Consider the following 23,363-nt stretch of genomic DNA (forward strand, 5'->3'; position numbering starts at 1 on the left):
TGTACGTATATATATATTCCTTAAAATGCCTTTATTGTTTCTGAGTGTATTTCTGCCTGCCACTGCGATTCACCTCTATCACACAGATTTTGCCGTAACAGTCTAGGCAGGATTTTAAATGTGTGCATCCTTGTGTTTTTCAGCCTCCTTGAATTGTAAATGAACTACAAAGCGCAGAAACCAGTTTTTGACCAAAGCTGCTGTGTTAAAAAACACTTTYCCCACCATCTTGCCCATTTGGATACAAAGAAAACACAGTTTGTAAGATACTTATGATTAAGCGGACGCCCCCCCAACACACAGCATTTAAAATAGCATGCTCAKAGGGTACATTCATGATTAAAGAAGAGCAAGCTTAAGGATCAGAGGTATAAACTGAGCCATTGAAGTGGAGCYCTTCATATTCACCCTGTCTGCAAGAAGAAAATTCCATTGTAGACTTGCATCACCCCAATTCACAAAGCACCTTTATTCAAAATGATTCATAAACACTTTGAACTCTCTCTGATTTCTTTGTTAAGAAGAACTTTTATTGCTGGAAAGTGTTCTATACCAGACATTATTTACCTATGCTTAAGGGTGAAAATCTTTGGCCTAAATTGGTACACTACAGCTTGTTTCAAAGATGTATGCTCATAAACATTTTACTTCAATACAAACTTTCATATAGATACCCAGTACTTGCTATGAGAATGATGAGATGTTTCTAGATTGTTTAATGCAATAAGTAGGTAAGAAGCCATTTACATATACGTATTTATATTAATTGAGATATTAATCACTTATATGRAAATGTTTGGTTTGAGAAGGCAGAAACACCTCTCAAGATTTATAGTAAGAAAATACGGTAATTCCTTCTATCATTTATCCACTTTGACTTTCTAAGTTTAAACTTGTTCTCTGAGAATAACATGAGTCCAAAAGGCCTGTTGAAAAAGAAAAACTTGGAAGATGTATTGTATTTACAGACAGGAGAATCACAACACCTTTCCAAACATTTAAGATGTAAATATTTTTTAAAAATAGCTTCATAGAAGAAAAGGTTCCACTTAATTTTTAAAGCCCTTTTGGCAGATTTTTTTTCTTTTTCTCTGAAGCAGAAAGCACCATAACTGTAAGGCTGAAGAAGAATCACTGGCCTGCTGCATATGTATTAGCAGATTGCATATTCATGAGGTGAGGCTGCTGTTAAGGCTATGCCATGAAGAGGTAGATGAGAGCCAGCAGAGGGTAACAGCAGCTGATCGCTGCTTGCTGCCAGCCTGCTGAGAGAGGGGTGACTTTCTCCCTCCAGTGAGATTAGGGGGGAGATGCTGGGCTGCTCTGAGCTGCTGGGCTTTTTGAACACGCTCCCCTGGTCTATCCCTTCTGCCCGCTCCTCTCCACTGCGCACCCTCTCCTCCCCCATCTTCTCCTACACGCCCGTCACTCTCCTTCTCTTAACACTCAGTTCATGTTTTCCTGTTGTCTCGACAGGCGAGCGAGCAGCCGCAAGAAGACAGTTCAGAAGCAGCCCATATAGTAGCAAGAATGAAGTAATATTTCCGCCCACTTCCACAAATATAATGATGTCACCCAGGCTCGAGCATCGTTGATAAGATGGAGCTACAAATGCACTGTGCGTTGAATCAAAAAAAAWTTTTTTAAAGATGATTTAGTGAGGTGTTGGTGGCCATTTAGTTCAATATAGGAACTGGTTCTTATGTTAAACAAAAGATTGCTTATACTTAATATTTCTGGAAAGGAAGCCTACGGTAGCTGCTGTGCACATAGAAAAAAAGCTTTTTTTCTAAAATTTAATCGTCTTAGTATTTCTTGATCTGTTTCTTGCACAACCATTTCTTGTGTGATATATTCAGACACTAAAAAAAAATCTTGCATAGGATTTAGCTGTGATGATTTTCCTCCTCTGGTAAATGCTTCAGGTTATTCATGGATGACGATTCACAGGATCCAACCCTGTGCAAACAAAATTCCTTCGCCAACCTCCAGACARCTTGGAGTGTCCATGTACTCTAAGGCAGGATGGACAGAGGCATAGACACCTTGGAATATACATCTGACTTTTGACTCACCAGAAAAGTGCCACCAAGCCGGAGGTGGCGTTACCACATCGGCTTGCTGGAGGCRTTCCCCAGTGCCTCCAGCAGAAGATCCTGTTGCTGAAGAAACACCGTTTTRTGTTCAAAACAAAATGGTACAGTTAGTAACTGTGATTATGTTAAATGTCTTGAACTCTAGTAGCTCCTGAAGCACGGAAATAGCTCTGAATAAAAATAGCCATGTTGTGGCATTAAGATATGTCTTAGGATTGGCCTATCATTTTCTGACATATCTACTTTATGTAACCTTTAGTAGCAGTGTCATAAAATTACTTCTTTGGTCAGAAATTCAAGCTCCATTATTCGGCCCTATAGTCTTCAGAAGTAATGGTTTAATTTTCATGAAAAGAGTTTTTCTTCCCTTAATTGTTCTGATTTGGTGCTTCTGACGCAGTTAAAAAGAGCAACAGCAGGTTGTGGTGGGAAGAGACAAAATACATTGTTGTCTAAAATGAATGGGAGAAAAAAGTAATTTTCTTATCATTTTTTCTCCCTTTGTGCTCAGAGCAAATACAATGGTCTAGCTTTCTGGATGGTTTCTTTCCATATAATTGCTCTTAATGATGGTGGTGGTGCTACAATTAGTAAGTAGATTTTTTTTTGTATCTTTTCTGAATAGATTGTTTAAATGATACCATTCTGTACGTGCCAGGGTTTATTAATTCTATTATCTTTGTCATGTACCTTGCTTATGCTACTTCTGCAGAATACTCTGCTACTTATGCACAATGTCTGGTTTAATATTAAATATGAATATTTTTTTCAAAAAAAAATTGCTAAAGATTTTTCTCATAGAATGATGGGGTTTTTGAACAGAATATTGAAAAAAATGGTAGTGTTCTACCCTACCCTTTCCATATAATACTGATCTAGCTTTCAYATTCAAGAAGTGTATATATGATTAATCTTAATGTGCAGGTGTGCTTAAGTGAGGCAGGATGTCTGAATTTGCATTGCCTTATAGACTCTATATTTAAGTTTGATTAATTGCTATCAGAAATAACAAATTATTTGAATGSAACAGCAGGAAGCTAGAATACTGTACATTGTTCACTATTACAAAAATCAGGCATTTTTCATGCATTATTGCAAAATCCAGAACCTCAGTTCACCAATATTTATGTATTTCCTTTTACCAATAGGAGTAGCCTGGTGTCTTAACTAGATATCAGCAATGAATTAAAAACAGTGACCAGTTGATTCTGCTTTATAAAATTATTGATTTAGGCAATAGGATGCTGCTGTATAGTACATATTGTGGATTATGAAAATAGTAGTTGTAAAATGTGAAAAGTGTTGTGTTCCTGATAATCAAAGCACCTGCATTATCTTTTAAACTACTACAMCTACTAAACCACTATTTAATTTGGTTTATCTGGTCTGCCTTTGAAATTTAAGGTACACACTCTGTTGCTATAGMAGAGAATATTCCTCTACTCAGGAAAGACCATGCATATACAGTTAGCCTGTTCTTATTCCACTTCCATTCAAAAGGGCGGTGGGGGGTGGAGAAAAAAAGATTTTAATGCCTGGCTGTGGGACAGTTTCAGTAATAGTCTTCCCAGACCTGTGAAGGAGTTATGCAATTAGGTACCAAACAAGATGCTCTAAAACAGCTTTACAACCAAAGAGTCACCCAGATAAAACAAAAAGTTTGCATTTGGATCAACTTTGCTCAGATTTTGTTGCACCTGTTTCCACCAAGAGACTGAGACTTCTTCACACGCTCATCCTGGCAAATTGGTCTCTTTGGAGACTGCTAAGGGGAGCGGTGGAAGGTAGCAGTGCCAGTGGGTGGGTGTTGCTGTAACATACCCACGCTCCGGCTGTTTTTCACCTTGGGGCTGCAAAATACATAAAGGGCTGCTGCTCACATGCGCCCCGACGCAGGGGTTTGGAGGCACTCGGTCTCTTCTAAATGCAGATCTTAGGGTTTTCCTCAAACTCTTATTTTCTATGCTTCTTTATCCAAAGCCGAATACAGAAAGGCAGTACGGGAGGCAGAGCTCTGCACCTCTCCTGCCCAGCTTTGGTTGCTGCTGCCCTTCTGCCACCATCGCCTCTCTGTGTAGATCACTATTTGTGCAGCCGCATAGTAGACTGTGCTGGGGAAATGATCACCGAATGGACACCAGACAGGCAAACAACTTTTTTCTTTAACCCCAGTGAGTTTCCCAGTTGTCTTTGCTACATGGTTATGCAAGGTGGGGAAAGACAAGAGGGAGGAAGGGGACAGGAGACACGGGGTGCCGCTGCTCCATKCTTTGCCAGTGATGCCAAGAGGCAGGCTCCAGCAAGCGGGCCAAGTACGGTGTGAGCTGTCTGCTGGGGACGCAGAGCATCTCCTCACACCTTGCCCACACCTGCTGCGGGAGTGACGTGGTTCCCAGGGCAMACATTTTGTATGAAGTGGAAGTAAGTGAGATACAACGCTGAACGGAGCTTTTAAATCTCATGCGTCTTGTGACCTACCCTTGGAGTGGAAGACATGCTCATCCTTGGTTTGTATGACTTTGCCAGGAAACAGCTCTGAGGTGCCACAGCGTATCACTAATACAAGTACAAGCATATAACACAAACACCGCACTGCAAAATTTTCTGTATGATTTCCCCCTCCCTGTATTTATACAAGGAAAAAAAAGATTTTCATTGGCAACACAAGTGATGAGACCACTAGGGAAAGTAACAATATTTAGATTATAGACTTAAAAGATGGAAAAAATGTCAAATTCCCATATAAATAGATGGAAGAGACACTTGCTTTATGGCATAGATCCACATTGCAGATGGTGGCATAGTGTAGAAGCACCTGAGCTGGCTGCAAATGAGCTAGCTAAGGTACCAGGAGCAATAGCAGGTGTCACAGTTTTAGTCCTTGATTTGTGKGTCCCATGGGCTCTGACTCCAGGGTGGTTCCGGTTCTCCGAGGTATTTCTGTAGCAGCTGGAATTGGATTGCAGTGGGTATGTGCTGTCCTACTCCTGACCTTGCAGCTTGCCTCTCAGTTATGGGGCCTTCTGCTTGCAGCTTCCCCTCTTTGGATGAGCTCTCAGCAGGGCAGGCAGCAGGAGATGCTCGGCTGCTTTGCATAGCTTCACCGGCCCAGAACTTTTCATGTCTTGAATTTTCTGCTTTCCTGCTCGCAGTCTCTGTGCTGCTCTAATGTAACTTCTGTGCTAATTTCTTTTTAATCAGACAAAGGAAATAGAAATAAAATTTACTCAKCATGTAATTTGCTTTCTGTCCAATCTTGCAAAAATTTACCTGAGGGAAGTTCATTGATTTCATCTGCAGAATCACATGTAGCAAATGAATGGGTAAATTGCCCACCTACTCAAGAAGATAAAAATCATCCACCATTTAAATTTGTCAAGCAATCTATTCTTCTTATTTTTTTTTTCAATTTTATTATCCCCAAAATAAAACACCATATTTATTGCTGTAAATGGAAAAGGCTGTGCTGTTCATATGCAGATATATTTTGTAAACTCTTACACTTCATACGTATGTTCAGTAACTGATTTTTCTAAATGTGTCCTGCTGTACATCCTGAGGTTGATGGTAGAATGACAAGAGATTAATGCTGCCTCTTGGAAAAAAAAMCGACATATGTAATGCCAAAAGTATTGTAAATTAGGGGAGCAGATCTGATGTCTAATTACTGTTTGGATTGTTCACAAATTCCTATAGCCCTGACAGGATTTATGACATCTAACTATCACCCAGACACAGTGAGTGTTCAACTCAGACATTTGTTTAAATTTACAAATCTTTTTTGCCTGTAATTGTTCTTGTTTTGGAACACAGGGCAATAACACTACGCTAAGGATATATTGACATCAGTAGTGAAATTCACTGTTTAATGAGAACTGTAAAATTGGATGCATATTTAAACTGTGGCTGCATGCAAAATGCAAATACTTAAATAAGAGACTTGCATAACCGAATGCTACTGTCATTTTTAACAATGATGGATACACAGCTGTATTTTCAGCAAGATGGTACAGCAATTTTTCAAATTTATTTAATATAGTACTGTATGGTATCTAGTTGAAATGAAAAAAAATCCAATGACTATATTCAGAAAGTTTCTTATTTACCATTCTGGTTTTCAATGGTTCAAATCCACCTGAGAGCGGTGCAGCAAGGTTACAGATTTGGAAAGTCTGCCTAGTTCTGGTGATCCTTCAGCTGGCTCTCAGGCAAGAGGGCTGAGTTACATCTTTCCACAATAAAGAAAGATCAGCTTTTTCCATCTGCAGCGAGAGTACCTAGGCTGTGGCGAGCAAGCAAAAGCAGTGCATCACCCTTCACTTATTCCCTCCAGTGGAGGTCACCCCCTTCATGGACCTGTCACTGGGAACACTGTCCCAACCCTCCCCGGGTTCACCTGGCTCTTTTGACCAAGGTGTCACCTCTGCAAGAGGGAGACCTTGGTGGAGGAAGCTTCTGCTGCTTTTGGGGGGTATTTGCTCCCTGCTCTCTCCCAAACCCTTGCAAGGCGGTGAGTGGAAAGCCCTTGTGGAGGCACTGCTGAAGTTTTGCACACGTTGGCCTGGGCCTGCACTGGACCGTGCTGCTCTTCAGGGTGACCCTCCATCTCCGACGTTTTTTKACAACGCTGCAGCCGCTCGCAGGTAGCCCAGGCAGTGTGCGAACAGGCAGCAGGCAACATGTCGCTTCTGGTTTTGAAGAGTTGCCTGGTTCTGTGGTGTCTCCAGTCTAAAAATAAAGGGAACCGTTCCTCCAAAACTGTTCATGACTCCCTCGAGGGAAAAAAAAAGTGACCACTGTAGCTGTTGATATGTCAACTTATATTTCTATTGCATTTTTACTTCAAATCGTAGAAAGGCTGGCAAGGGCTTCACAGTCCTGAAGGCAATTCCGTTATGAGGTGCTTACTGCCTCTCTCTTCATCTGAAACGAACACGTCCAGATGAGTTGTTCAGTCTGTACTGGTGAGATACAGTCGTGTTTATTCAACGTAGTCCTTCCCTCTTGTAAAGCAGGAAAATACCAGGGCAAACTTTGTGCAAACTAGAAAAAAAAAAAAAAAAACAAATCAGCTTCATGTAAGTTTTTCTTTACTATTTCCTCTATTATTTACTAAAGGAAAAAAAGAACAGTTACTCCGCATTTATCACAGTGTCTAGAATAAAGCGTGTGATTCTTATGTTAAGTAGCAATCTACAGATGGCCAGGTGCAATCAACATATCTAATCTTATCATGCATTTGTTTTATTCGCAGCTGCAACAGTTGGTGTCAGTTAATAGATTACTAACCATGAAGTATATTTATTTCCTTTTATCCTGCTTCAAGGCTACAGAAGTAATTTGTAAACTGTCCTAGCTGTTGAAATTACATTTAATTTTTATGTGTGGCTTTTTCGTGATTAATTTGTGCCACTAAGAAAGAAAATGAGAAGACTGAGAATCATTTTTGTAAATGTTTTCCATTTGATCTATTTTTTTTTCTCCCTATGATTTGGAATCCTCACAATGATGTATTTGCTCTCTGGGTTTCTAATATTCTGAAGTAAAACACGAGTTAGTTGTCAAGTGTATTTTTTTTTTAAGTGTGATCTATTATTGATGAGGGCTTAGTTTTGCCTATTCAGTATTCATCAAGTCACATAGTGGATTTGCTATCAATAGTTCCAAATAATCAATCACAGTATGTAGAAACTGAACTTTAAATAGTAGTGTTAAAAAATGATCATTAAATTCTGTTCTTAGCTTTATGGCTCACACTGTAGACTGTGGGATGTATACATATATATATAGCAGCAAACTAACAAAATAACTTCTGAAGGTCTCCAGTATTCCCCTGGAAAAAAATTTAACAGCCCATTTAAAATAAATGTATTTTCCATGRAGTGGAAATGGAGTGATAGTCCCAGTTGTGTCATTTTTTTGCTTTCACGTAATAAGGCCACTTTACGGTTAGCTAAAGGGTACTGCAGTTAYGATCCCTATATAACTTATGTGCTTATGCATTTTATGTAATTTGATTATTTGTAATCTCTAAATCTGCTCTTTCTAACCAAAACAGTTTTAATAATARAGAATGCAGCAATTATCACAGGTTAATGTGTTTTTAAGCAAGTTATAAACAAGTTCTCAGAAATAATTAAGCTGCCTGTATAAGTGATTGACAAAAAGAGAAATAAAGAGAAAAGAATCTCATAGGCTCTGATGCTGATTATGGTCTTAAAAGTGCAAGACCTGCTGTGTCTTATCATTGACATGGAGCAGAATATAGGTCTAATAATTCCCAACTGTTAAATGTATGAATTTAATGGAGCTGAGCAAATATTGCGGGCAATGATTTGCCTGTTCAGATTAGCATTTTTCTCTGCACACATTATTTTCAATAGATTGGAATTCCCTCTGACTTCTTATTCCAAATTACATTCTCACTTTTTAGAGCATTTTTGTTGATCTCTGATATTAATCCTAACATTATGTTTGCATTGCTGCAGAAAACATTTATAAATAAGATCTTTGTTTGAAAAGCCTATTCGTAGTTGTTCTTYGATTGAGAATCTAAACTGAAGGCTTTCAAACATTTTGTAATTTAATATAAATAATGACTGGAGGCATGCCAACATTTTGCCCGGGGCATAATCCTTCTCTCTGATCTGGCCTGCCTTTGAAGGCTCTGATGCTTATGCTTCCTCTTATTCTTCATCATATATATCATAGTAGGTGGGAAGACTCTTCTCCAGGGCCTCACACTCATTGATGGACATGAAATCCACCAATCTTTTCAGCCAGGATCTTTCTGCACCAGTCTGTCACTGAGGCTGGAGACAGGATTATCTGGATTGATTAACACATTGCAAAATGTATGCACATCTAATGAGGCAGGTAAGACAATAATAGTCATTTTTAAGCTTCCAGCTGAAGGAGCTGGAGGTGAAGATACTGCTTTCCTGGTTTGCCTGCTAAATCTGAACTTTACTTTCAGAGGTTGATTATCTGAATAGTTTGCTACTTAGGTTTGGTTAAACATGTTAATTCCAGTTTAATGCATAAGACACTAATGCATGTATATKCGTGCCTACCTGCCGTAATATTTTATTCTTCACACTGAGTGCGTTCACTCTTCATCTGCATTGCAAGGTGGGGCTAGGGGTGCATTTGAACTACTGTTGCTAGCTTGGGTCTTGATTCCTAAGTACTCTTGCAGYCTGCACAGGGTTCAGCGCAAGCCACAGCGGCCAAGCCAAAACCCTTGCGCTGTTAGGCTGAGTCTGTTACATTGGTACCGTTACTGACACCAGAGCTAGCTAGATGATAGATAGCCTGTGTCCGCAGAGATGATAACCACATCCATAGCTTCAGTACAGCAAACTCTCGCCTTACCTCTGCTGTGCTCTGAGAAYGACGCAGTCAGCACACCCTTACTGACCTCTGTGGTGTCTGCTGCGTTAACATGGCAGAACCAGGCGTGCTGTTTGCGAGGCAACTAACCTTAAATCYGGACGTATCAGCAAACCCACCCATTGCCCCCAGCTGCCCACGGGTGGCGGTGGTGCCAGCATCGGAGCGCCGGGGCTGGCGTTGCTCTCCTGCCGGGCGGCGGGCGGACAGGCTGGAGAAGTGCCAGTAGCTCTGCTCCTTGTGAATGGCCRTCTGGCTCGTGGAGTTTTAAAGGTTTTTTTCCGATGACCTGTAGAATAACAAACAGAAACATTTTTGAAAACCTTTAAACCGCAACATGTTACTGCCAATAATAATTTTTTAAAGGGACTAATTTTTTTCATTATGTGCATGGCCACAGTAACCTATGGAGGCCCYGCTGATCATTGTGGATGGTACTGGCTGCTGAGTCTGAACTGAGTGCTTTTTGTAACTTTTAGCCTGGTTTTAAGACCCTGAAGTTTTATCCATAAAAAAGAAAAAAAATCCCAGCAACATCCAAACAGGTTATATCCTCAGAATTTAAAATGAAGCTCTAAAAGGCTGAGTAAAAGAGTCAGAAACCTTTTTTCAGTGAAGCTCGCTTTTGTCAGCAGTGAGGACTGAAAAATACCTTTTTCTATCTCCTGTGCTGKCTTTGCTGCCTGTTGATGTGACTTCAGTGTTGATACTGCTAACACTTTTACTGCTGATCAAAGCAGGGAAGAAGGAAGCATAGGAGCAGCATCCTATTTCGGGGCCATGGCAGGAGGATGYTTAGGAGATGCTGCCAGTCCCTGCCCAGGTGACTCCGTGAAGCTGTACACCCGAGGAGGAAAGGCAGGTCACCAGAGGTTCATTAACCAAAGGGAAATAAACCACAAGAGTAAAGGAGACCTGTCACTCCCAGCCAGTCAGTTCCCCACAGAAGAGCTAGTTCTCTAGTGGYGACAGGATGAGATTTTTAGGGTCTCCTGATTCTCATGACTTCTGCTTGCTGACTCAGGCACGCATCCCAGCATCTTTCACACTCAGTTCATAGTTCCACTTTTTCCTTTTTCCCCCAGAACATGGAGAGCAGGAACCTTTTGGTTGTTTGCTAGGCAAATGCTGAGACACAGATGCTCTCACAGGTCTCTGGGCATAGGATCCTATGCACATGCTTACTATATCTTTACTTTTGATTGCAGGGCCTGAGGATTTAGTCACAAAAAATCTACTGAAAAAATTTAGTCCTAGGAACAGCAGAAATGRTAAACTTTTCTTCAGAAATACAGCTAAGGGAAGATTGGAAATGGGTGTAGCTTTGGAGAGGAGTGCTGCTCTCCTCCTCCCCATGTGGGTTCTGCAGGCAATACAAACGCTTAGGTACTAAATTAGACAGCACCCACTTCATGCCTACATGTTCTTTCACTGCTTGAATTTGGGCAAGTTTCTGATGTGAGCCAATACTTTATAACTCTACAGAATCTGAGGTATTCTCTAGGGAGTGTTTTGTTTTGCTTTTGCCTTCTGTAGTACAGAGCAAGGTCTGATGTCTAGTATCATCTGGTCAATCCACGTAACCGGCACTGTGCTCCACYGTAGCAGCGACCTTGAGCTCACCTGGCTCTTCCTGCGCTGTTCACGTTTTGACTTCTGCTCCTTTACTACAGGAACCTGGGGGTGTTTTAGCCCTGGGACTTCATCAGTTCAGAAGTATCTTATTTCTTGCCCAGGAATTCTGGGACCTGGATTCAGTAATCTTCTCCAGTCACTTTGCAGCCTTTCTGTAAATTCTTCAGTTTCAAACTTTAAATGGAATCAGACTTTTTTTTTTTTTTTTTTTTTTTTTAATATGGCTAATTGCACCATTATTTTTGGCCATTCAGGCATCCCCGTAAGAACTGTCCCCTTACAGGAATGAACTTCTGGCATGCTGAAGGGACAGCTGTTATCACTGGTATTTTTGGTACTGTTCATGATAGCAAAAAGTTTTCCAAACTAAATTAGATCAGAACATTAAAAGGAAATTACTTGAAACCACATCAGTTCAGACAGTATCATATTCAGATGGAAATAAATGGTATATGGGATAAATGCACTCTTAGTTTACAGATGTATTGTGGCTGACTAACTCAACAGCTGTATTAGATAAGATAAATGATTCTCTAGAAAAGAGAAGTATTGACAGGTCAGTTAAGTATTTGTTATGGTGCTGCGTGGGAAATTATTAATTACACTGGAGAAGATAGGAATTGGCATAATGCTTGTGAGGTTAGGGAGGAACGGGATCAGAGAGATCAGCTATGGGCAGTGCTGGAAAGGGAAGGTTTGGGCTGGAGGGAAGCACGAACTGAAGTTGTGCAAGGATTGGTCTTGATGTTTTTATTTAGAACTTTCATTAAGGACTTGGAAGAGCGTTGAGGAAACCTGTTGATAACACAACACTGCTGAGGCAGTGCTAATGCAGAAGAGGCCTGGGATTACACCCAGGAAGAACTGGATTGCTTGTGAATGGAGCAGGGAAATGGGATAAGGAAGCACAGAGTGCAAGTCCACGCTTTCACAGGCTACAGTAATCATTTTACTGTGGGACAATGGCTCCTTGGTTAAAAATGGCAAAGACAGAGCAAACAGTCTAGATATAGAAGTCTGTCACAGGAAGATGATAAGCCACCAAGGTGATGCAGCCACAGCACATCATAAATTTCATAATTTCATAAAGTTATAATGATTCCAAGCTCAATTTAGATTTTTTTTCACTAAAGGTTGTGAAATCTATTGATACCCTTACACAAGGCCCTGTTAGGATACTAGTGGCCTGGGATAATGGTCATTCATTTRCAGGGAAGATGAATTCAAACTAGCATGGGAGTTACTCTCCAAGGGAGTGGAGAGACCTAATGAATGTAAAGAGGCTGAAAAATATTGGCTTCYTAAATGTTGAGAGGGTGTTTGATTTCTGCCTAATTACGAAAAAATGGCAAATAGGGAAAACCGCTTTAAAATAGTTAAGCTAAGGAACAGGTTTATCATGAGAATACATGGATATAAAATAGCCATGAGCAAAATCAGAAGTCAGTATTAAATCCAAAGTTCTATACCGTGAAACTATGTGGAGAAAGCAAGATTATTTAAAATATAATTTAAAATGTCTTCCTAGTAGTCTTTAGATTATATTAGTAAGGCATTTCATATATTTTAGCATTAATAACTCCATTAACATTTAACTCCGTAAAACACTTTTTGGCTGTATTCACCTAAAAACATATTTTTATTACATAAGAAAAAAAGATTTTCTCTTTTCAGACAGCAAGCCTCTACACTTGGCTTTGCAGCAGCCTTTGACAGTCAGAAAGTGCAAGCACAGCGAAATGCTGTAGCCCCGGGCTGGAGCGTGCGTCCTAGACAAGTCGTGTGCGTTGTCCAGCCGCATACCACAAGCTGCAAGGGGATGAAACACTATCAGTCACTCTGGAGGTGGAACAAGCAAAGGCTAGTTGGCAGATCCTAATCTTCCAAAACATTGACAGACAGGCCTTAAACCCTCACCATATATAAACTTGAATATTTCWTAAATTCATAACTCAGTCACATTATGGCAAATTTTCATAAAGATGCCAAACAGCACTTCTTTGGGTTATCAGATTTCCAGCCTCTGCTTCAACAAAGCAGTTTCCCAGAAGAACTATAAGATATGGTTGTGGTGTTAATGCAGACAAGACATGGTTTTCCTTGGTCATAATATCAAAATAGGTTTAGCCAAAACTTTTCAATAAAATCCAAGCCTTAGCAAGATGTGCACCCCATGGAAAATTTCATGCTACACAGTGTTAAGTTTTTGCAAAATTAAAATTAACCAAAGCAGTATCTCACAGTTGGAAAAGATTTGTTCATTTGTAAGTATTGGTATCACTTATTTTTTATGCGGATTAAGATTAATTTCATAACACAGTAAATATATATTATTTTGTTTATACTTTCATTAATGCATATTAAATTACATTATATTGCAAATCTCGAGTTTTGATCTACAAATATGACACATTCATTTTCTTAGGCTTATTATTAATTAAATAATAACCCTACAGCAAACTCACCTACTAAGCTGCTGAGGCCCATAGTGCTAGAAAGATCAAACTGGGAAAAACAAAAGTCCACTCAATTTTAAAATGCTCCAACTTTTACGAGAATTCTGTACACAGCAACCCCTGCACCTCAGAGGATATTTGATTTATACACATTCTACACAGGACTGGGGTTTCAACTGTAGCTGTACTGTTTCTGACATTATGAAATTAATCCATTGATAGTAGAAAAAAGATCATGTGGCTTATGAATAATGAGATGGAGAAAAGGGAATGAGCTCTCTAGAAAATGGTTAACATAAATCAGAAAAATTTCAGTTCAGAATGTTTTAACACATATCATTTTAAGTATGTGTTTGAAATGAAACGCAAATATAAAGAAGAACATACTTCTCTTGATTTTAAAAAAATTCTTAAATTGGAGCTTCTGTTAGTTCTGAGGCAATTTAATTTAGTTCTTAAACTATTCCAGAAAGAAAAAGGGGATACACTCAAAATGAATGTTAACTGCATCTAAGAGCTCAACCAGAAGAACTAGTTGGACTTCATTTACTGATTTTTTTTTAATCATTCATTGTATTATTGCTTAGCGTAACAGCACCTTAATAGTTTCACGTAAGATCAGAGATACCCTGTATTTTATGTGATGTTAAAGACACACAGAAACACTGTTCCCATCCTCAGACTGTGGAGCAGAAATACTGCACATAAATGGTTGGTGGTTAAATCAAAGGAGAAAGACCACTACCACCATTCATTTTACATCTCAAAAGGGAATAGTTACTTTTATTTCCCTTAAAAAAAAAGATCTGACATTTCTTTTCTTTTCTTTTTTTTTTTTTTCGGATTAGCTACATTTTACCTAGATAGAAAGAGAAACAGTTAATTTGGAAGGTGCGTATAAAACTGCAGAAGCCATTAAACAGAWTGATGCTGAAAGCTGAGAGCAACGGTGGCCATAAGCTATGTGTGACTGTGAAGCACTTTGATGTGGCTTGCGAGAGAGCTACGGATTTAAACATACATCTGCTAACTGATGTGTGCTTGCTACTTGCTTCATTTACTTGCGACGGAGTTGCTCTGAGTGGGCGAGAGTCCATCCAGCACAGTTTTCCGCCTCCCAACAGCAGACGAAAAACAAAGCGTGAGAACCTGGGTAAGCCTGGAATGGCATTTCCGCACCTGCATTCGCCTAGTCCTAGCAGGCAGCGGTTTGTCTGCCCTGCACGCAGGGTGGCATGTTTGCCTGCTTGCATTTGTGTCTTGGCATAAAAGGAAAACGTGGTTTTCTCTTCCCCCCAAAGCAAAGGTGGAAAGCTCCCGCACAGGCGGCTGGGGGTCATGGGGTGCGCGCTCCTTATCTGCGCGGCTGGCTCCAGCGCTCGGCGCGCTCCTGCCCGCGCTTGTTTGCGTTTGTGCACTGCTACCCATGAAATGTGGGTGATGGGCACGCCAAAAARGCCATGTACGGATACGGAAAATGATCCCCTCGAACCTACTTTCTGGTACACTGATGCAAAAATAACTTCCCTTTAAGGATTTTAATAGTTTAGTTGMGCGTTTCTTCTAGGTTACTGTATCAAGGGATCTGAAAATAGCACAAAAAATGACAGTTACGTTTGAAGTTACATGGTTGTCTCAAGTGCAATTAGAATGCAATTTGCTAGGCACCCATTTGCTCTGCATACATGATAATTGCCATGTGCCTTTTAAGGAGTAATTGTGACCTGTAAAGCAAAATGCTTCCCCGAGCTGGCAAAACATTCAATTTTTGCACACTCTCTTTTCACATGGGTGCAAGACCTGCATGACTTCCCTTGAGTATTCAATGCATTAAAGATATCTTTCAGCTCTGCATGGCACTACACTGCAGTAAATATTTATATTGGCAATTGTTTGACCTCTGTTTAAAGTAGGTTGGTTGAGTGCTGTGAAAATGTTTATTCTTTTTATACTGAAGCTTTCGCACACCACCTTCCCATTCCTTCTCAYCTTCTTTCATATTCCTAAGCATATGAAATTTAAAAATTAAATGAAAGTACTTACCTCCAGCAGATATATTGGGATGAGTTTTAATGACTTCATTCATTTTGAGTAATAGCAYGTTATTCTATAGGTAACTTCATTGCATTAGAACAGTGAACTATGCTGCCTGTATGTAGTAGGAGTGGTATACAACCGTGAGTACTCTTATGGTTCAGCAGTAAAACGAATTACAGCTCCGCGTGTAAAATGATTTCCATGAGGTGAGTGAAAGAACTAGTGATTTGGTAAATCTAGCTAAGCGACTGCATCGCCACAGTTTCACAGATCCCAGGAGACTAAACACGAAGCCCRCCTTACACTGTGATTTATTGCTCTACTTATTCTAGAGTGTCAGAAGAATTGCAGAGCATCTAGAATTGCAGRAAAAAAGGTTGCTAAATCTCATTAAGAACACGTATTTTAGTGCCAGGAAAGCTAAGCTGCCATCGCTGGTAGAGGAAGCCCCTGGTGCGCAGCGGGGGCTCTGGCCGGCGTGCCGGCAGCCCAGCCTGGCCCGYGGGACGCTTCCCTTCCCCACTTTGGTCTTTTCCTCCGAGGAGCTGTGGGTTAGCTCCTTGCTGCCTTGCAGCTAGATGCTGCTTTTGATCCCGCGCAAGGCAGGGTGCTCAGCCTCGAACGGCGCGTTGCGTGCAGGGAAGAGGAGGAGGAGGAGGTGGCAGACGCGGCTCTTCAAGCTGGGACTTGCCAGATCAGCGCACCTGGCTGGGTGGGACATGGAGCCGAGCTCTGGCCCCTCTAGCTAAGGAAGGTCAGACCCAGGCGCAGCCGTGCCTGGGAACTGGGAAGCGAAGCAGCCCAGCGCGGCCACTAGCACTGCTGTGGCAGGAAGAGAAAGGTAAGAAGTACGCAAGTTAGAAAGAGAGGGGAAATAAAGCAGATTTTTAAGTGCTTATTTAGCAACTTGATGTGAACAGGAAAAAAAAAGAAATAACTATGCTAGTTGATGATTTAGTTATGTAACATTATCGGAGTATTTCTACACAGATTTTTAAAAAAATTTTACGCAGAAGCCCAGTTGCTGTAGCTCTCGGGTAGAGCATTAAGCAGTACTGTACCCCGTAGCCCCTGGCTGTGGAAGCATCACTGATGAATGCTTACTTCAGGGAGCACTGTCATGGGAGCTCCAGCCAGGACAGCAGATCCCTAGTGACTCTCTCCTCAAAATACCTCAAGTTTACTGCCTGAGTAAGGTTAGAAAGGAGGTTCTTGTCTCCAGCTCTACTAGCATTTCAGCTTGCATGTAGAGGGTACCTTGGAAGGCAGTCTTTCAGTTGTCCCCAGTCACACTGCTTCTGTTCTCGTTGCAGAGCCCGTTGGAAGCACGCAGACCAGACCTCTTCTGCATTAAACCCAACCGGCAGATRTGCACCTAACGTCTATCCACTTCCAGGAGGCCAAACTAGCACTAGCACAGAGGAAAGCCCCAGAAACTCATGTAATGTCCATGCTGGGGCCTTGACATCAAACTGGTTGCTCTGTGACTCAGCTGCATCACTTGCTTGACATAGTGTTCTTCCATCACAGCCTTTACAGCATATATAAAGAAAATATTCCAGAAATTTAGCAAGTTCCATCTTGAAGGGTAATGGGGTTTTTAGGCCTAATTCTCTTGACTGCAAGATTCCTCCAGTCTCTCGCTGCTCTACTAAGAACACTACCACCATTTCAGGAGCCCACTTTCCAGGAGCGTATTTTGAAATTTATTGCAGAGTGTGTAGAAAATTAAGTTAATACCTCTGTTTCTTCCTGTTTTTAAGTGAGTGAAAATAGAAGTCTGGAATGACTCCGAAGAAAAACACTAGGAACAGCCATGAGTCCATGACTACCTAATAGAGGAGATTGTGGGGGAACTGGGCTGTTTTAAATCTGGAACTGATTGCATTCACTTTGGCACTATTTGAGATTTTAATTCCAATTTTTATTTTTAGCTGGATATATTTTAATGGTTCAAATGAATAAATTGGACCTACATTATAACCGTAAGCAACACTCATAACTGAAACTGTATCTATTAAAAGCAAGACGTTTTTAAATAAAATCGTTATATATCAAACACACACAAAAATGTTCAGCCATGTAAACACTGAGTTTGAGGTTCTGGATATAAATGTGAATTTTTTATTAGAGGATTAGAGCCCTGCAAGTCTGAGGAGAATTGCAGGTTTCTGGGTGGGCTGTAGCAAACTGATGGCTTTTCATCTCCAGACAGCTGCATTTGCCCAATACATTCAGTGTTCTCACTCAGTTTTATCCTTTTATAGAGGTTCTCCTACTTTATGCCATATTTTGTGCTTTTTATTTCTCTCCAGGATTGTTTCCTCATTCATCCCTGGCAYCACTGCAATCTTTCTTAGCAAATAGAAATACCAACTGAAGCACAAACAAAAGCTGAAAAAAATGGCCCCAAATGGATAATCTCATAGATTATTCCATGATTAATTATCCCAGATTTATCAAATGCCACATCCAAATAAGGTCAAACATGTAATTGTAATGCTCCTCAGGACACAGAGTCACCCTTTTGCACAAGCCCTGATTTCTATTACAGAAAGTTTAAGCTGACTTTCATTAATAAAGATAAAAAAAGTCAATGTTGATACATTCTGAGTTGTGCACTCAACATGTCAAGGAGATCATTAGTGACTGACATCAGTGACATGGCACGGACAAAAAGATGTCTCTTTTGTGCCTGTCCTTTACTGACATTCCTGTCGCTTTCTATTCACCAAACTCATGACATGCTCCTCTTGTGCTTTGGATCAAAAATTTCCCTAGTACTGTTAGCAGTTTATGTATATAGTCATTTTGCTTTATTTTTCACAGTTTGTTTTGTTTATGTTTTAATTACTTGAATGGAAAAGTTTATTCATAGCATAATAATCAGCATGCACGCACACATACATGAATTTATATATATATAAAAATATGTATTTATAACTGGATGAATATCATGTTTTCATTAATCTAAGAGCCCAGAGTCCCAGAGGGAGAGTCACAAATTCACATCATGTCCTCGATTTCACATCTAGGTCTCCACATTAGCTATAAATGTGTAAAACCACATACCACATGGAGGTAGTTCCTATTTGCTATATATCTGAGGTGGCACACAGCCCCCCCCTTTTCTTTCCTTTTTTTTTTTTTTTTTTTCCTTTCTTTCTTTCACCATATGGCTGAAGTAACTTGCACACAAGCAATTTGTTCTGATTCAGCTGTTTCAGCAGGAAGGATTTGCAGAAGCGGGATTGGGAAATACACAGGATTCTCTTTCACTTCTGTGACAAGAGTTACATTTTTAATTAGCCCCTGTTAGTCTTCTAGGGACAGCGTGTAGAAGTTTAATTCTGTATCTCATGTTTGATTCCCACTTGATAATGCCATTTTTATGTGTATTTACAGACTAATTATGAGACTATTTTCACATTTTTAGAGAAGTCAGCTCTTCAGAAAATTCTATTGAATAATAGTTTTAGATTTTTTACTCCCACTAGACTTGACTTACACAAAGCTTATTGAAGATATAGGGAGCAGGAGGTGGAGGTGAATATGCTACTTCATTGAAATCTTAAGAGAACCAGCTGTTGGGAAGATGTTATGTAATATGTGTATATTATTTTTAATACCTGAAGATCCAAGGTTTACACAACAGGAAAGAATAAAAAGGTAGCTAATAAGGGACAAGAAAAACCTGTAGACTAATGTATTCCCTGTTACTTGGTTACGGATTATCAGTAAGATAAAAGCAATTGGATTCATTTAAAATCTGAGAAATAAAAAGAAAATTTGAAAAGGTCCATTTTAAATAAATATTACTAGAGTAAAAATTTAGCACGTAACTATATGGATTCACTAAATGCAATAAACAACAGAAGAAAAAAAGAAGAATGCCTAGAACATAAAACAACCTTATTAATTCATGGTAATACAGAGATTTTAATATAATAGCAGCTGAATGAWTGTGGATTTGAATATGCTTAGGAAAGAGGAATGCAACATCCAAAGGACTTCTAAAGTGTTTTGAGTTCATAATTTCACATAATACATGGATATATTTGGTGATGTTTTAACATTCAGCTATAATACAGTATCCTGTTGGCAGTGCTATGGTTAAGAGCCCATGTGAGAACTTCACTTTAATATCCTTAAGTTTTCAGTTTAATATTTAAGCTGTTTCTAATTGTTCAGCTAAAACTTGGCATACAATTTATGGACTTGGATGCAATTTTCATTTCAGTAAAAAAAAAGAAAAAGGGAGGGGGAGAAAAGAGGCAAAATTTTAATATCTGTGTCGTTCCCTGAATTATTGAATGGTAAACAAGGTAAAGCTTTCAATAGTTCAGTCATTTTTCCAAGTCTTTTCCTACCTTAAATATAATGCAATGTAATGTAATATAGTCTATGCACATGCATACGTAGCCAAGAATGAATCAAAACATTGAACTYTGAACCTTCCACAACATACTCTAAGAAAAAGGGAATTAGGATTTTGTTCAGGGTGGTTGGGGTGGAGGTTAACTGAGTGGAAAAGAAGCTCTTTATACATTAGAGGAAATTGCATTATCCTTCATCAACACTAGAAAGCTAAAGCGAAAAGTCAATGTCAGAACCAAAACATAAAGTAGGTTTTAGGAAAGCTCCTGAMCTTTTGTCAGTGGATATGCCCAGTCCTGCACTTCATATGTCATTGACYCCCAGGGCCTGCCCCCTCCTTGCACTGCTGCTGGAGCCAGCTGGCTTCCTTCACTCTTTCATCAGCAAAGATTGCAAGATATACACTCTAGCCTCACAGAGCTTTGGGGGAATAAAATACATCTGCCTATCCCAAAAGAGACAACGGCATTTTCCTGTGGAAAAAAACTTGGGAGACTTTTTCAGTTTCTAATTGATGTATCTGCAGCTGGCCCCAAAGAGGTAGTGGTGGTTCTGGAAGAGGAAAGAAACGCTCCTTCCTTCCCTCTTCCCTCCTAGGCTGTAATGGTTGGCAGAAATGCACCTTCTGCCATCTACAGACCAGCTTTTGCTTGGGAAGAGCTGTTATTTAAAGACCCRTCTTGGAGGAACAGCCAACTTATCCTGAGGTCCAAAAGAGAGACAAAGGACAGTCATTTCAGCCCAGGGGCTCAGCCAGAAAAGGAAAATATCATGACCAGATATAAAAAGCATCCCTCTCCAGCACTTCTTTTATCTGGGGTGTCTAAGCAAACCCCATTTTCTGGCACAAGCTTCTGAAAAGAACCAACACACGCTGCAGGAGGTTCATTAGCACCCGCCAAGAAACCACTAGTCATCCAGCAAATCCATAAGAGCAGGAAAAACAGCATCCTTGGCTTCTTCAATCTGCCTAGACTTCCTTGGTTTTTTCAGTCTGCTCCTTCCTCAGTTCTGTCAGAGCTCTCAGAACAAGAAATGAAAAAATATCCTCGACTATCAAGTGTATGGCACTACGGAGGCACAGCAGGTAACTGAGGAATGTGGCTGTTTATTTGTAAAGGGAAGGAGAAAGCACAGAAGTCTCCCCTCTAGACCTCTGCGCTCATTTTGCTGATTGCAGGAATAGCAGCCTTTAGGGCATTTAATAAAAAAGTGATTAAGGAAGAGACAGAACTGTAGCTGCATTACTTGTCCATTAACTGGATACACATGAGAACAGACATTTCGCTCCCTGAAGCAATATAGCAATGGACATGCAGTCCCTGCATGGGTGCTCTCCTCTTTGTACTTGCCAAACAGAACTGCAGCTTAAAAATACAATGCAGCCTTTACCATTTTWATGGTTTTATTACAGTTTGTTTGGGCTTTGGTGCAAAGTGCTAATTTATAACAGACTTCTATATTATGTCCACTTTAATGCTGATGCAATTTAATGTGATTATGGTTATTACAAGGATTTTACACAGCTTAGTGTAAAATAATTGCTTGTTTACTTGATTGTTGCTAAATTTTAGGCTAACACTTTAGGTGTATTTAGCACTTTATAAGGAACTTACAGAGTGTCTCATTGAAATACACAGTCTACCGCAGGAACTGCGAGGACCGAGCTAGCTCTGGCCTGAGCAGACACGGCACTTCCACTGAGACTAGTGGGAGCTGATCTGTCCTAGGCCAAGGATAATGCAATRTAACATAATATAAATCCTTTCAGTAACTAATTGGCAAGTTGATTTATAGCAATTCTGGATGAAACTGCACTAGYCTTAGGTATAATTTAAGTTTGTAGGCACATGGTGAAGTTTTTCAAGAGAGTGCGTGAAGTGCCACGAGGGAATCTCAACGTGGTGGTGAGGCACAGGACTCCCCCTGACTCTGACCTGCAGTCTGTTCCCACATTTGCCAGCTGTAACTTGAAGGCTTGCCTCCTCAGTAARTGGCCTGATTCTTCAGAAGCATGAGCAACCAAATGTTCTCAGTGAATTTAGTTGGGAGCCACCATGAAAATCCATCCAGGTAGATAGATGCCAAGATGAGAACTCAGAAATGCATTCTTGCCAATTGAAACTTGCTTTTCAAAGGCGTTTCACCTGAATATTTTCTCTCTCCTGGAGCAAGTCCACAGTCACGGGGATGTTTTAACCAAAAAACTCTTGTACAAATGTGGTTTACAACTAATACTTTCTAAGTCTTACCTAACTACGGTCATTAATAGTAACTTTTGTCATTAACTGTACATTACCAYGTTGACTATTGCGCAAGAGAAGGAAACCTTGTCCCACTAAAGGACAAGTTCTGTTCTGTAAAGAAGAAGGAAAGGAGGAAGGGAAAAGATACCGCTACAGACCGGCGTGCTCCYGATAAAAATGTGGTAAATGGTACACATCACCCCCAAATCGCTTGCAGGTGTATACGAGCAATGCTAGTCTTTCTGGCCGAAGTTTTGTATGCAAGGTCATCCTTCTGGTGCTACCTTAGAAACTGGCCTTATTCTATAGAGGACATTGAATGATAACACTGCAAGTCAGCTGACTGCTGTGTCACAGAGCTGCTGCTTTCTACATTATCGCAACTGCCAGAGCTCTTAGTGCTGCAGTTTTCTAGTCGCAGTGCGGCAAAGCAGACGCAAAGAACCAGGCACAAAGCAGCATAGATTTTTTATTCTTGTCTTTTCTATATGAGGGAAATTTTGCCGGTGTTAGCGTAGGAACAGACACACAGCCTGGATGTGTTGGCTTCAGCCTGGCAGCGTTTTCAGCTGAGCAGGGACTGCTCGGAGCTCTGTACCCAAATTGCCTCTGAGGAAGAACGGCTGTTTTCCCACTTTGGGTACTAAGAGGTTTTTTTACGCCACGACGATAAACCCACAAGAATAGGACAAAGGAGATGGTACCTGCCACTGTGCATTTGACCGGGGCCTTTGCAGGCGCTCCACTGCTGAAGCTGGGTCAGCATCCCAGGGTCATATATACCGGTAATACAGATTGCCGCAATTTCCTACATCAGTTAGAGCAATGCTCAAACAAGAAACCAGACTCTCTGACCTAAATCAGTCCCAGTCCTTCTGGATACAGGGCAGCAGTCGACTAGCAATGACACAACCAGCCATCAAGTGGAGAGTCTCTGGGATTGCAATCTATATCAGTTGGAGCCTGTGAGAACGAAACACTTTCCGTTATCCTGTCGCTTCTCCTTCTTCTAATACTACAATTACTACAACAACTACTACTACTACTACTACTACTACTTTTTTTTCTTGCCTGCAAGAAGCTATGAATTGTGCTTGGTCTCTGAGTGTACATCTGTGTGGATT

General features: G+C 40.4%; 1 long non-coding RNA gene across 2 annotated transcripts in view; it reads right to left on the reverse strand.

The window, feature by feature from the left end:
• Nucleotides 1–9,728: 9,728 nt before the first annotated feature.
• Nucleotides 9,729–23,363, reverse strand: part of LOC146593007 (uncharacterized) — a 31,164-nt gene continuing 17,529 nt past the window's right edge. Inside the window, exon 5 of one of the 2 annotated variants that reach the window (XR_014896489.1) lies at nucleotides 9,729–9,777. This is a non-coding gene — a long non-coding RNA (uncharacterized LOC146593007). Of the gene's footprint in view, nucleotides 9,778–23,108; nucleotides 23,203–23,363 lie in introns of those variants that run through there. The other variant, XR_014896490.1, reaches the window with a different exon arrangement.

This window comes from Rhea americana, unplaced genomic scaffold (assembly GCF_003343005.1).
Source record: "Rhea americana isolate MKP2758 unplaced genomic scaffold, rheAme1 scaffold_31, whole genome shotgun sequence".
In the NCBI taxonomy this organism is placed as follows: domain Eukaryota; kingdom Metazoa; phylum Chordata; class Aves; order Rheiformes; family Rheidae; genus Rhea; species Rhea americana.